Source organism: Trachurus trachurus (assembly GCF_905171665.1).
Source record: "Trachurus trachurus genome assembly, chromosome: 17".
Lineage (NCBI taxonomy): Eukaryota > Metazoa > Chordata > Actinopteri > Carangiformes > Carangidae > Trachurus > Trachurus trachurus.
The window spans coordinates 11,122,022-11,134,425 of NC_139900.1; the positions used below are offsets into that span (position 1 = coordinate 11,122,022).

Here is a 12,404-nt window from a genome sequence, read left to right on the forward strand (position 1 = left end):
TGTTTCTCTTTATTTGATTTTTGGGGGGGAAAACCGTAGGGGAATCCACACGAGCTGTATTTTCCTGCTTTGATGAGCAGCTCTGAAGTCGTGGTTGACGCCTTCATATGTCATGTAATTATCAATACTTGTTTTATAAATAGAATAAACAGTTAAGCATCTTCCTTTACACTTCCTTGAATTTAGAGCTGTTGTGAAACTGTGAGGTTTTAGTGATAGATTATCAGTTCAAAGCGGCAAAATTATGATTTCAAGTCGTCTGCTGCTTGAATTTCCTCTATGAATTGGAAAGGGGAAAAAAAACAATAGCTATGAACAACCTGTTACAACGTAGCAACAGAATAATATACTGTATATAACTACTGCAACACAAGTGAAAGCTCTGCTCATTTACTTAAAATATGAAAGAAATATCAACGAAACATCCTGAACTGTGCAGCAGAATGGATCCTGTTAGTGTCGCTCATGTTTTAGCAAAATTTTGATGATGTATGTTGTCAAAATGGAGCACATTTTACCCAGTATTAATGCTAATTTTAACTTTTACAATTTAGTATGGGACTGTGATTAATATGAACAAGGGAAACAGTGACTAGCTGTCATATGGATCGATTTTATGAAGCTCAATATTTCCCTTTTAAATGTGAGTAAAAGTATGAGGTAGTAAGAATTTAGTAACTTACTCTATTTTTTTTTTTTTTTTACCTTCATTTACACAATAAAAACCCCAGATGCTGATGTTACAGCCTCACAAGACGATGTATATTTTCTTTTTTATTTGACCTTTTATCAGCTCTTAGTTCTGTAAACTTTAATGAACATTTCCACATTGCTGCACCAGATAAACAGATTTTTAAACTATGACACTACAATTAAGCGCTGTTGAAATTATAACTGGCTCTAGTCTGTACATAAGGTGGGGTTAACTGAGTTTGGTGGGTTTTTTTTTTTTTTTTTTTTACACATCACTACATCCCCGCCAACACTGTCACATCCCGTTTCATTGATCATCTGTGACGCTGCTCTGCTGCATCATGCACCTGATCAATGGGCCGCTGCTGCTGCTCCTCTCCTCCTCCTCTCCGTAGTAACAGGAGGAGAGAGGTCTGACAAGGTTACTGGGGATGAACGTGCCATTTTGGCTCTGGGGTGTCGTATCGTGAGCGGGACAGGGGGCTGCGGACCCGCCCCAGAGCACGACACACCACACACACCAGCCTCAACTGCCCCGACTTGAGCCAAAATGTCCCTGATGCTGCTGCTGCTGCTGCTGCTGCTGCGGCTGGAGCCCAGTGCAGGGACTGGATGGAGCTGAACCGGTTCAACTGCGTCAAGCCAGACACTAACAGCTCGATCCAAACAGGAAACCTTGTGTTGTGTCATCTTGAAAATAAAAGCCCCCCCCAAATAAAAAAACAAAAACAGTTGTGCAAATCTCTTGGTGGTGTCCTTACTGTACATAAACACAAGCCAACATGTGTGCAAATATATCTCTTTATTGCTCAGGTGTGACGTATTATATTGTAGCATAATCTTATCAGTTTGGTGTCCAGGGTGAACAAGCCGCGGGCGGCCCAAAACAAATAAGGAAACAAATGCAGTGTAAACTCAACAACCCTGTATGCATATAGAGTAAATATACAGTGTTGAATCAGACTGTACCATCCACTATATTTACAATAACACTGCTTATTCAGCAAATAAACTCAATGTTTTCGAGAATATCATTTAAAAATACTTTCACACAATTTCAATATGTTGTCTTGATATTAGTTGTGCAATCATAAGAAAAATTCTCTTTTTCTCTTTTGATGGCAACTAGTTAGTTTGATGATGTTTTGTTTTATACTGTAATGCAAAAATGAGTTGTTATTATGACCCTAACCCCAACTACATGTTATTGTACATTTTACACGCTATTTGTTAAATTTCAAACTCAATGGCTCAAAATAACTATTTTGGAATTGCCCATATGACTCACATTAGTTGTTTGCTTGTATGATATGTCTATAGTTGCATGAATGTTGTGTGTAGTTTTGCTTCTAGCTATAAAATGCATGGGGTTGTATCTGATTACATTTGCCTCTTATTACATTTGTTAGTTAAGATGATTTAAGTTGCTCTCCTTCCTCTGTGTTCACATTTGACCATTTAAACTAAATAAAAAGAAATACCTAGGCTAGCCTAATTCACAGTTACATACATACACACCCCAACTCCCGAACTCGCCATACATTTTATTCTGAAATCCAGAACCGGAAGTCCCAGATACACATCATGGCTACCTTGACGTTACTCCTTATTTTTCCCAGTATTAAACCTTAGGGGAGGTGATACTTGAGCGCTGTCGCACAACCACGGCAGACTACGGGCTGTACTTTCCGACTTGTGCTGTAAGAGTCGGGCGGGCGGGCAGTGGAGGGTCTACGCGGGGATAACTCAAAAATAGCTCCCAAAGGCGATTAGGTATGACGGTTACTAACGGAGGGGCTCCGCGGGACCGCACGTAAAGATGAGGATTCCTCCGGTGAGTGACTGAATTTTGTTTATTATTATTTCACAGCTCTGTTGCGTCTATAAAAACGGCAGCTGGAGTCATTGTGGACGGCTGCCGTGTTGTGTTGTGTTGTGTTGTGGTATTTTCACGGTGTAGTCTCTTCGCTAGCTTGTGGTGTGTAACCGTAACACTATATTTTTTTTTACGTCAATTACACAACACGTTAACAACGCTCCCCCAACGGCTGTAACTAAGCAGCCACTAAAAAAAAACGTTAGCAGACGTTAACGTTACTTTTCAAATGACTGAGAGAAATGGAACGGAGGAAATGGAATGCTTTTCAAATGGAACGCTTTTCAAAATCCCTCTTAACCGTTAAAAAAACTGCCCGCTGGCCACGAAGCCCACCACCACCACCACCACCAACAGCACCGAGTCAGTGACGGTGTGAGTGTCCGTCAGAGCAGCAAGTCGCTGCCGTCACTCGGCTGCACGACTGCCCGGCGCTGGCTGAACCCGTGTGTGGGAGCTAACACTAACTAGCTCCTCCATTAACCCCCCGATACAGCCTGCTGCTGTGTAATTTCTTAATTTTTCACCGTTTTCTTCAGTCGATTCGGTGATAAATGTTTTAAAAAAAAAACTTCCCTTCGGCCTTTTCGCTGATGTGCTATGTGGATGTTAGATACAGCTAGCACCCATATTGCTAATACAACTATGTTTAAGTTCTGCTGCAAACAAAATCTCAACTGTGCAGGTTTTGTTTCTTGTGTTTGTGTTTTTTTTTTGTTTTTTTGCAGCTATTCCGTTTTATTTAACCCAATGCATTTAATAGCAGAGTAGTTTTCCCCACTTATCCAGTCTACCTGTGAACAATATTTACCCATCTGAGGGCTGTGTTTGGCCTGTAGGCAGCAGCAGCCACAGACAGTGCCACTTATGGTTGCATAATCCAAGCTAATGGTCATCTATCTGTATATTGCTCTTCAGAGTTGGGTTTTTGGTGAAGCTCATTATTGGTAGCAGGTGTTTTTTTTTTTTTTTTTTTTTGCATTTGCCTCATCATTTGGGTTCTGCAGGCCCGAGTCAAGAAACCTCTGGAGGGAGGTGGATTTATAAAGAAGTGGGGGCCCATCCCAGTGCCAAGTTGGATAGTCATCATCATCATCATCCCCAGCGACAAATTAGGAATGAATTTGTTGCAGGAAGGATGGCCAGAGCAGATAATATCTAAGTGCAGCTGGAGTGATTTAATAGTTGTTTAATCAAGTAGTTGGATGCCAGAGAAAACAGTCATTTACTAATCACTTCACACACTACATTCTGCACATTCACAGGTTCTCAGATGGCAGGACCTGCTGCTTATCATGGTCATTTATCATTGTAATCTAAATATCCTTTGTGGACTCAAGATCAGAGAAATAAGACATTGGAAAATGTCACCTTGAATTATTCAGATTTTTTCATTTCAAGTGCATTTTCCACGAAATCAGTATAACAGTCACATTACGCCAAAGTTTTATGCTTTATTGCACCCATCATCATCATCTTGTCTGGTCCTTTTTGGCGTCTCTCCAGTCTGGACTGGCTGACTAACCATGATCCATGAAATCCAGATTTACCTACATGCTGAAACCCAGGGGGTTGATTGAGCAGACTGATCCAACAGGCTTCCAAGCGAAGACGAGCTCTCATGTGTGCACAGCCTCCCCAGATGTAGGTTACTGTATGCTTTCAGAAAGTATTACAAGTCTCTCCCCTGATGGCAGCCTGGCGGTCTGTCTCTTTTTCTGTCTCGTGGTGGTTAAATGTAGATCAAAACATAAAGGAGAAAGGAAGCTCATAATAGCTTTTGACACTTGCTGTGAAGCAGAGCAGCTCTTTGTAGGAGAAGGACAGCTACTCTCGTCTCTACCTTTCCTTCTTCAAACCTCAATGGATTTACCTCTCCAACCTCCACCCTGTCAAAGAAATTATCTTTTCAGAAATCCTGAGGAAGTGCGTGACCTTTTTTTTTTTTTTTAATCGGAGGATACAAACCTGTGGCATGTTTTTCTTTAATATGTGTTTCTTTCATTCCTTTAATCTCTCGCAGATCTCGGAAATTGCTGTGAGAAACAAAACTCAGCGGAGCAGGGAGGAGAAGTCCCAGTGCACTCCCAGTCAGGGCGTTAAGCGTTACATAAAGCTGTGTCACTCAGTCATGCGATGGCGTTGTTAGAAAGTGATGTCAGTCCATTCTTAAAGAGAGGAAGTGATCATTTGGAGGTTTCCTGTGCTCCCCCTGTGCAGACGGCGTCTGGAGCATGGCCGCGCTGCATATGGATCTAAAAAACACTGTTTGTCAGGATGTGAGCTCGCGGCCATGGGAAGTTTGTAGCACCAGGGAGAGAAAAACGAAAGAAAAAAGGAACAATCCAGAGATTTGTCGCGCAGCCTTGATTTCTTGAAGAACTCTTTACAAGTTTCACAGCCATTACCACTTTCACAATGACGTTTCCACTAAACTGCAAAATCCTCAGTCATTTATAAAATACCATGAACTTGTGAAAAATACCCCGTTATAATCTGTTAAGCGCCCAAGGTTGCATGTTCAACTTCTGTGGTTTGTTCAACAGTTGTTGAAAAATAATAAGAAAGAACAGCGTTAACATTTTCTCAGTTTCCACTGTCATAGTGTTTTGTTCAATCAACCATCTAGAAGCTCTAGGTTTTTAATTTAATGGCACTTATGACAGAGAACAGTTACCGTCATTACCGTTACATATGACTAGTTTACATCAACCACAGGATATTTGTCCTTTAGTTTGAAACGCAATTATTGAATCAACTGTCATATCAGGTAATATACTGATCATATAAGTTAAAGCAGAAGTAAGCGATCCTGTCGTTTTGGCTATCTTCTTGTCAGCCGATGGAGTTAGCAGCCCCCGCCCTCGTCATGGATCTATTGGTCCTCGTCCCTACGTCACCACATTCACGCGCATCCCCTGGCTGCACACACAGAGAGGACCGCATCTTTATGCCGTTCTCTCTCCTCATTGGATAAAGGTTGTAGGATACAAGGAAGTATACAAGAAGTTTTCTCCTCGGCTTACAGCAGAGCAGAGTGACTGACAGACCCGTGTTTCGGACCAAACACTCTATGTAAGTGATTGCTGTCGGAAGATATAACTATTTAAGACTTATATTAACACAAATATTCCGCTTACTTCTGCTTTAAGTTTCGAACCACAGCCGCTACAAAAAGAAATTTCAGTTTACCAGCAAATCGCCTCTGCTTGATATGAATGTTGTTGATAAACTGTCTGGAAAATAACAGTTTTAATAATCGATTACTCGTTTTTCAAGCAGAAATACTAAACGCTCTCTCGTTTCAGCCTCTCATATTTGATGATTTTCTGATTTTCTTTGTCACAGATGAGAATAAATTGAAAATACAGTACATCACAGTGGGTTTGGAGAAAATGTAAATGGCTTTTCTCACTATTTTATAGACATGTGTGTTACAATACAGGAAGAAAAATTACTCTTAATGCTCATTTTCTCATTTCCTATCCCACTGGCTGAAGTCAGCGTGTATAAAACTTTAATGAAACAATTCTTAGAAGAAGAACCACGGCACTTTTCAATAACGACACTAAAACTTTCATGTAAGCGTAGAAATCATTCTCAAGTGCAGACTGCGAACGACACGAATGAATGTGTGTGTAAAATAATGAGTCTGGTGAAGTCAAATATCCTCCCTCTACACACCAGCCAATAGCAGGCCTCCGAACGCCATGCGTCAGGCCTTCATCACCCCATTCATCATGATTTAATGCACAGCTTGTCATGATTAATCCTCCTGAACTGACTCCTCATCCTCCTCATCACTCACTGTAACATTAATGCTTCAGTATATTAAAGCGTGCAATAAATAAGCTTATCATAAGATGTATGTAACCATGAAACTAATTACCAGCTGAAGCTGAAATGTTATCTGATGGGTTTAAACTGAGTATGTTAAAGAGTATTAGACATGAAAAACTAAGGAAATTATGTTTTCAAAGTTAATTTCTGACCCTGGCATCAGTGTGTGACCACATGTTTTAAACTTAACTACAACTGAACATCAAATATATACAGCTTAAATAAACAAAAGGTATTAGGACTGTAACTAAAACTAACAGTTACTTTGATTATCAAGTCCACTACTAATTGCACTTTCTAAATGGGCCGTCACTATTTCCCCACAGTGTCTTTACATTTGTTGTTTCTAACCCTTACATTTGAAAACCTGTGTAGAAATGATTTGAATGGTGATCATTGAAATAGTTGCCCACTCTTTTTCTGCTCATTGACCATCATTTCAGTTGTAAAACAGATTTTTGATTGTTTCTGTTGAACGTTTCTCTTCAGATTTTGAGGGCGGATCAAAACCATGCCAAAATGATGAATTGATCAATCGAAAAATAAAATCTGCAGGTTAAACAATGAGGAAAATGAATCATTTGCAGCCCCCAACGCAGCTCTACTTAACTTTATGTCAGCTTGTTTGTTGTGGTTTACATCGTCACATATTTCCACAACATCTTGAGTCGTTCGGTGAGCGTGTTGTCGCTGTCTCCATATGTGTAATGCAGACATCAGCTGGTGACGCTTCGCTCGTGAGCCCTCTTTAATACTTCAGGAGCTGAGTCCAGTCTGAGCACTTAGGAACATTTAGGCAAGACATTTATAATTTGTAGAGGAAATCCAATGTCGTTTTCAAAATTTAGATGCACTAAAAAAAAATGCTTTTACTATAAAATGGTTTGGTATGCTTTTATGTTGTTATGACAGACAAAGACATGAGCGGTCTCTACGGGGCCTTGTCAGCCAGTCAAAATGAACACTACAACAATCCTGGAAATGTTGCATTTAAAGCCTGCAGTTAAATGGTTATTTTCATTAATGATTGATCTCCTGATGGTACCCCTGATCAGTTCATTGATTGATCATTTTGTTCTCACATCTGAGAAGCTACACCCGGCAAATGTTTGGTATTCTTGCTGAATAATGATTATTTAACAATTAGAACGAGCGCCGATTCATTTTCTGACATTCAACCAATCGATTGCTGACTGATTGTTGCAGCTCCAGTGCACTTAAATGCAGTAATGCCCTTTTACTTAGCATATTACATCTGTCATTTTCTTGCTGTGACATATGAACATGTAGATGAACTAAGATCTACTGCCAAAAACCGGGAAGATCAGCACCAATTTCATGCAGGAAATGGTCCCAGGAAATGATGAGAATAACTCAAAAGGAAACAAGAAGCTGGAAAAAGAATACGAAGAGAGGAGCCTCGCTCAACTAAACACATGCAGAAGTACAAAATGTATATGCAGCATTACATAACCCGGAATGTGAATGTCAAACTACACAAATGACTCTGAGGAATTTCCAGCTGATTGGCGAGGAAGTGAGTGCAGCTCGCTCACAGGAAACAACAACAGGAAACTGTCTTGTTCTGACAGCGAGGCCTTAACGAACTGCCTCAGCGACCCAGTGCGTCCGTCCGAGCCTCCACGCTTGTTTATGTGCTTGTCTTATTTAATTATGCTGCTGCCATGATGCCAGGACGTCCAGTCAGGCATAGTCTATTGTGTTAGTAGTCTGTTAGGCCATTTCATTATTAGCATGTCTGGCTTTACACTGACTGGAGGCCGGAGCAGGACCGTCACTGACCGTGGGTTCAACTTCAATGAACTCGATTTTTAAAATAGAGTCTCTGGGTTTTAGTCATGTGTCCTCCAGCATAATGTTTCATATTCTGTGTTTTACTCTGAAAAGCATATACTGTATATATCATCCATCTGTCTGTGCTGTGGTCCCGATTCGATTCAATATTGATTAATTTGGAGATATTTCAGTTTTGATAACCAATTTGCTTGGTTATGAAAGAGATTTTCACAAAACGAATAAGAAGATGGAACTCTCGAACCTGGCGTCTTATTAAAAATATCCATGTTTATATTAACTGTTTAATTGACTGAAAAAGCACAAGTTACATTAATGCACATTTATTTAAAATGACCCACTCCAGAAGTAAACAGTACAGCAGTGCAATGGCTACATTAAAAGATCGATCTAAGGACTTTATGAATCGATATCAGATCTTTCAAATGAAGATCGATATAAATCAGAAAATCTTTTTTTTAAACCCAGCCCTGTGCTGTGTTGTTGATCTAATCTCACTCCCACAAACAGTTGTATTAGAGGTGAAATAACTGATCAGTTAATTGATAGAAAAAGACTGAAAAGATACTTGATGAACTGCTCAAATGACTTATCAACTATCAGTTTCTGGTCACAGCTTCTTTAATGTGTCTGTTATAGCATAAAATGAATATGGCACAAAGATGGACTCATGATTTCTGCACCTACTGTGTCATCTTTTGGCGTTTTTCTATAAAACAAAGAGTTTTAACACCTAATAGTTGATTGATTAATATGAATAATAGGATAAGTGTATGTGCTGTGCTGTTGTGTTGGATGCATCTTTAAGAGAGAGCTGCATGTTTGTTTTGGGAGGACTTTGCGGTCTTGATTGTCTAGTGTCACTGCATGTGGTTGCTTGCCCTCCTGGTAGGGTTAGATTAGTCATGAGTTGATGAGTTAAAGCTCACATTGTTGGGAGCAGTTGCATCAGGCATGTTTGTACGTTTTGTAGCTAAAGGGACTGCTTTTTGTTTTGTTTTTTTGCTCTGACTGACACTTTCTCTCTCATGCACATATGTCTCCTTTAAAGCATCTTCCCAAGTTTACATGTCTAAAAATACAACTCCTTCACGCACTTTGACTAAAGATGCATTATTCAGCGCCTCTGCAGAGTAATTAAATCTTAATCAGGGACGGGCTCCTGTCGTCATGGAGGCGTGTCTGTCTGTCTCTGTGTGTTTGTTCACATGTATTTATGTGTGTGTGTGTGTGTGTGTGTGTGATCATCAGTGCACCGTCCACTGGAGCTTTGCTGACTCCTATGGTGCTGGATGATTTATGCTCTCATTCAGTATGGGGGGGAAACCTCTCTCTGCTGTAGTAAAAGGTGCAGAAGCTGTAAAGGGTTAAACTCCAGGGTTCAGCTTAGATGTTGCTCTGGTTCATCGGTCGGTTCAGGTGATGTGATGGTTATTTGTTCTACGAAAACTGGGTCTCATCCTGCACTGGGAGGCTCATGTTTTTTTCCCTGTCAGACTTAAAACCGTCTGTTTTCATTTTCATGCTCTGTCCTGGTGAAACACTTCCAGTGGGGTTTCAGTGGCTCAACTCAAGTCTTGACCTTGGAGCTGCATAAAAATTTAATTTCTAATTTTGCATTTTAGTTTGAGTTTTTCTATGGTTTTGATTTGAAGCCTGTTTTTTTTTGTTTTTTTTTTGTTTTTGTACTAACATTACAGTTAATACAACCAAAATAGATATAAATGAAGTATTATGGAAATTGCCCATTAAACAAATTTTACAAGCTGATAAACTAATAGTTATTTATAAGCTCGATGCCTTTTTGAAGAGCGTCCTTCCTATGTTTAAGTGATATTTTAGTTTTTTCTGATTATGAGAGCTGGAAAACATATACAGCCTCGTCACTTGCTAATGATTGATTATATTCTTTAATGTAAAGAAGGTTTTGATCAGATAGATTCTGAAATCTGGATGATTTCCTGGGTGCCCTGGTAGCCTAGAGGTTATAGCACCACCCATGAAGGTCCACATGTCTTTTCCTTTATTGTTTTCTGTCCCCTTGTTTTGTCTGTTAGTTTACCTACGACATACTTTTCCCTCAAATCTGGTTTCCTTGAATTATTTGCATTTATAAACCATATTAAAAAAAAATATCTGAATGGTAAAGTTGAGGGACTAAAAAATGAAATTTTGAGTAATATTGTCTTGTGGGAACTGATCCATGTGTTGGACTTTCCTGACAGGCAAGTTGAGGTTTCATTAACCGGTGTGACTGTCATAGCAAGTAGAACGAAGCTCGCTCCTGTATCGACTGAGCACAGTGACGTCACACGACTGGTGTGTTTTGTTCCTAGACTGAATCATCATCATCATCATCATCATCATCATCATCATCATCCTCCATCTGGACTGTGCTCGCCTAAAGGGGTTGCAGTGCGCTCTAATTAAAGCGCTTGTTTATTTGTTTCGTTCGCTAGTGGATTAATAGTTTTGTGGATTTTCTTAATTTGCAGAAGCCTGTGAAGTTTCTGCCGACTAGACGTGTTTAGCTCTGGTTGCAGCAGCTTCTTCTCGCTCCGCCGTCGTTCCTTCCTGCTGTGACTGAAATGGTTCGACCCCCCCCACACACGCTACACGCTTACACATGTAGCAGCCTCCTGTCCTGTGCCCTGTGCCTTCACAGTTTTTTTTTTTTTTGGTGCTGACATCGTGCCCATGCTTGCATCTTAAACTAAGCGGAAAATGTGTTGACTCTGCTCCTTTTCTCCGAAGCCTCTGCTCTGCGGAATATCTGGTCTCTGGTGTAATCCCCCGGTCGCTCTTGTCCTTATGTGAGTGACCCTGAAGTTCAGCCTGGCTGTTACTCATTTGCAGCCCGACACACACACACACACACACACACACATGCGCAAGGCAGGCAGGCACCGGCACGCATACCCACCCCTTGTCCCATCACGTCACACACACACCCTCATGCCCCACCACATCACATCCTCTCTCCAAGGTCTCCTCATCTGCAAGGACGGACGAGGCAGGTTTACTGTGGCGGTGATTCAGGCTTCAGCCGTTTCACCATTCATGACTCTGATTGCCTTGTCGAGCTCGGGTGGCTAATGGCTCACTATGTATGATAATGTGCAGTAGTTACACACTCTCAGCTGAGTACAATGTTAGATGGACGCTCGGCTCGGCTGCTGTCTTATCAGTCGCAGCAGGGTGGTGTTGTTCATGAACTGCCCTCCACTGATTCATCACTAACTTTGAACCGTGTGCATGTGATTTCATTTCAACACAGCTGTGTGTGTGTCATAGTGTTGACACTGGGCCATACAGTAGCTAATGCTTAGTGTTACTACTGACGCTTTAACATTACTCATATGTTTTGTCTGTGAAGTGTAAAAATTTCCATTGCATACTAATTCTACCATCATGAAGTGACAAAAAGCATTAAAATCTCATGTTTGTGAAACTGGAACCAGTAAATGTGCGATTTTCTTTATTTAGTGAATGTTTCATCTACAAAATAAATGTCTTATCTTGTCGGACAAACAGCCCAAAAGCCAAAAATATTCACTTTAAAATCACAGGAGACCAGATAATATTTAAAAAGTTGGACCTTGGTTGAAAGTTTTGTTTGCTTGACTAACTATCAGACTACTACTATTAAGCTCAACTTTTTTTGAAAAATGTATAAATGATGAGGGTTTTTATTTTAAAGGCATTATTTTTTATTGGAGGAAATACCAGTCTCAAGCTTTGCCAGAAGTGGGAGTGGAACCGACACTTTTCACCCACAAAAAGTGAAATATTCAGCTTGGAAAAAAAGCTCTCAGCTGCCTGGCTTTACTTTTTACTGTAAAGCATGTGGGGAATTTCACTGTTATGGTACTCAAAGTGTCACCTCGCAGTGTAACAAGCGGCGCAGGGTTGAAAAAGCAGCTCTTTAATGAACGGTGTTTCCCCTCTCTCTGCCTCAGGTGTGGGCGCTGGGCGCTTGCCAGACTGGGTGAAGTGATAGCTGAGAGGGAAACCTGCTGAGAGAAAAACCACCGCCTGGGACTGCTGAGGAGGACCTGTGTGCAGGTGAGGACTGACGGAGAGGAGCATTATTTCATGGCTAAATGTTTCTACAGGCTTTTTGCAGCTGAGTCAGGAGTGTGTAGAGAAGACTCCAGCACACTATACTGAATGAAAAACA

General features: G+C 40.6%; 1 protein-coding gene across 2 annotated transcripts in view; it reads left to right on the plus strand.

Moving 5' to 3' along the window:
• Window positions 1-2,364: 2,364 nt before the first annotated feature.
• zfyve9a (zinc finger, FYVE domain containing 9a) overlaps window positions 2,365-12,404 on the plus strand; it is a 37,962-nt gene continuing 27,922 nt past the window's right edge. For both annotated transcript variants that reach the window (XM_083991155.1, XM_083991156.1), the window contains exons 1-2: window positions 2,365-2,527; window positions 12,184-12,289. The gene's annotated coding sequence lies outside the window, so the exon portion shown is untranslated. The remainder of the gene's footprint in view (window positions 2,528-12,183; window positions 12,290-12,404) is intronic.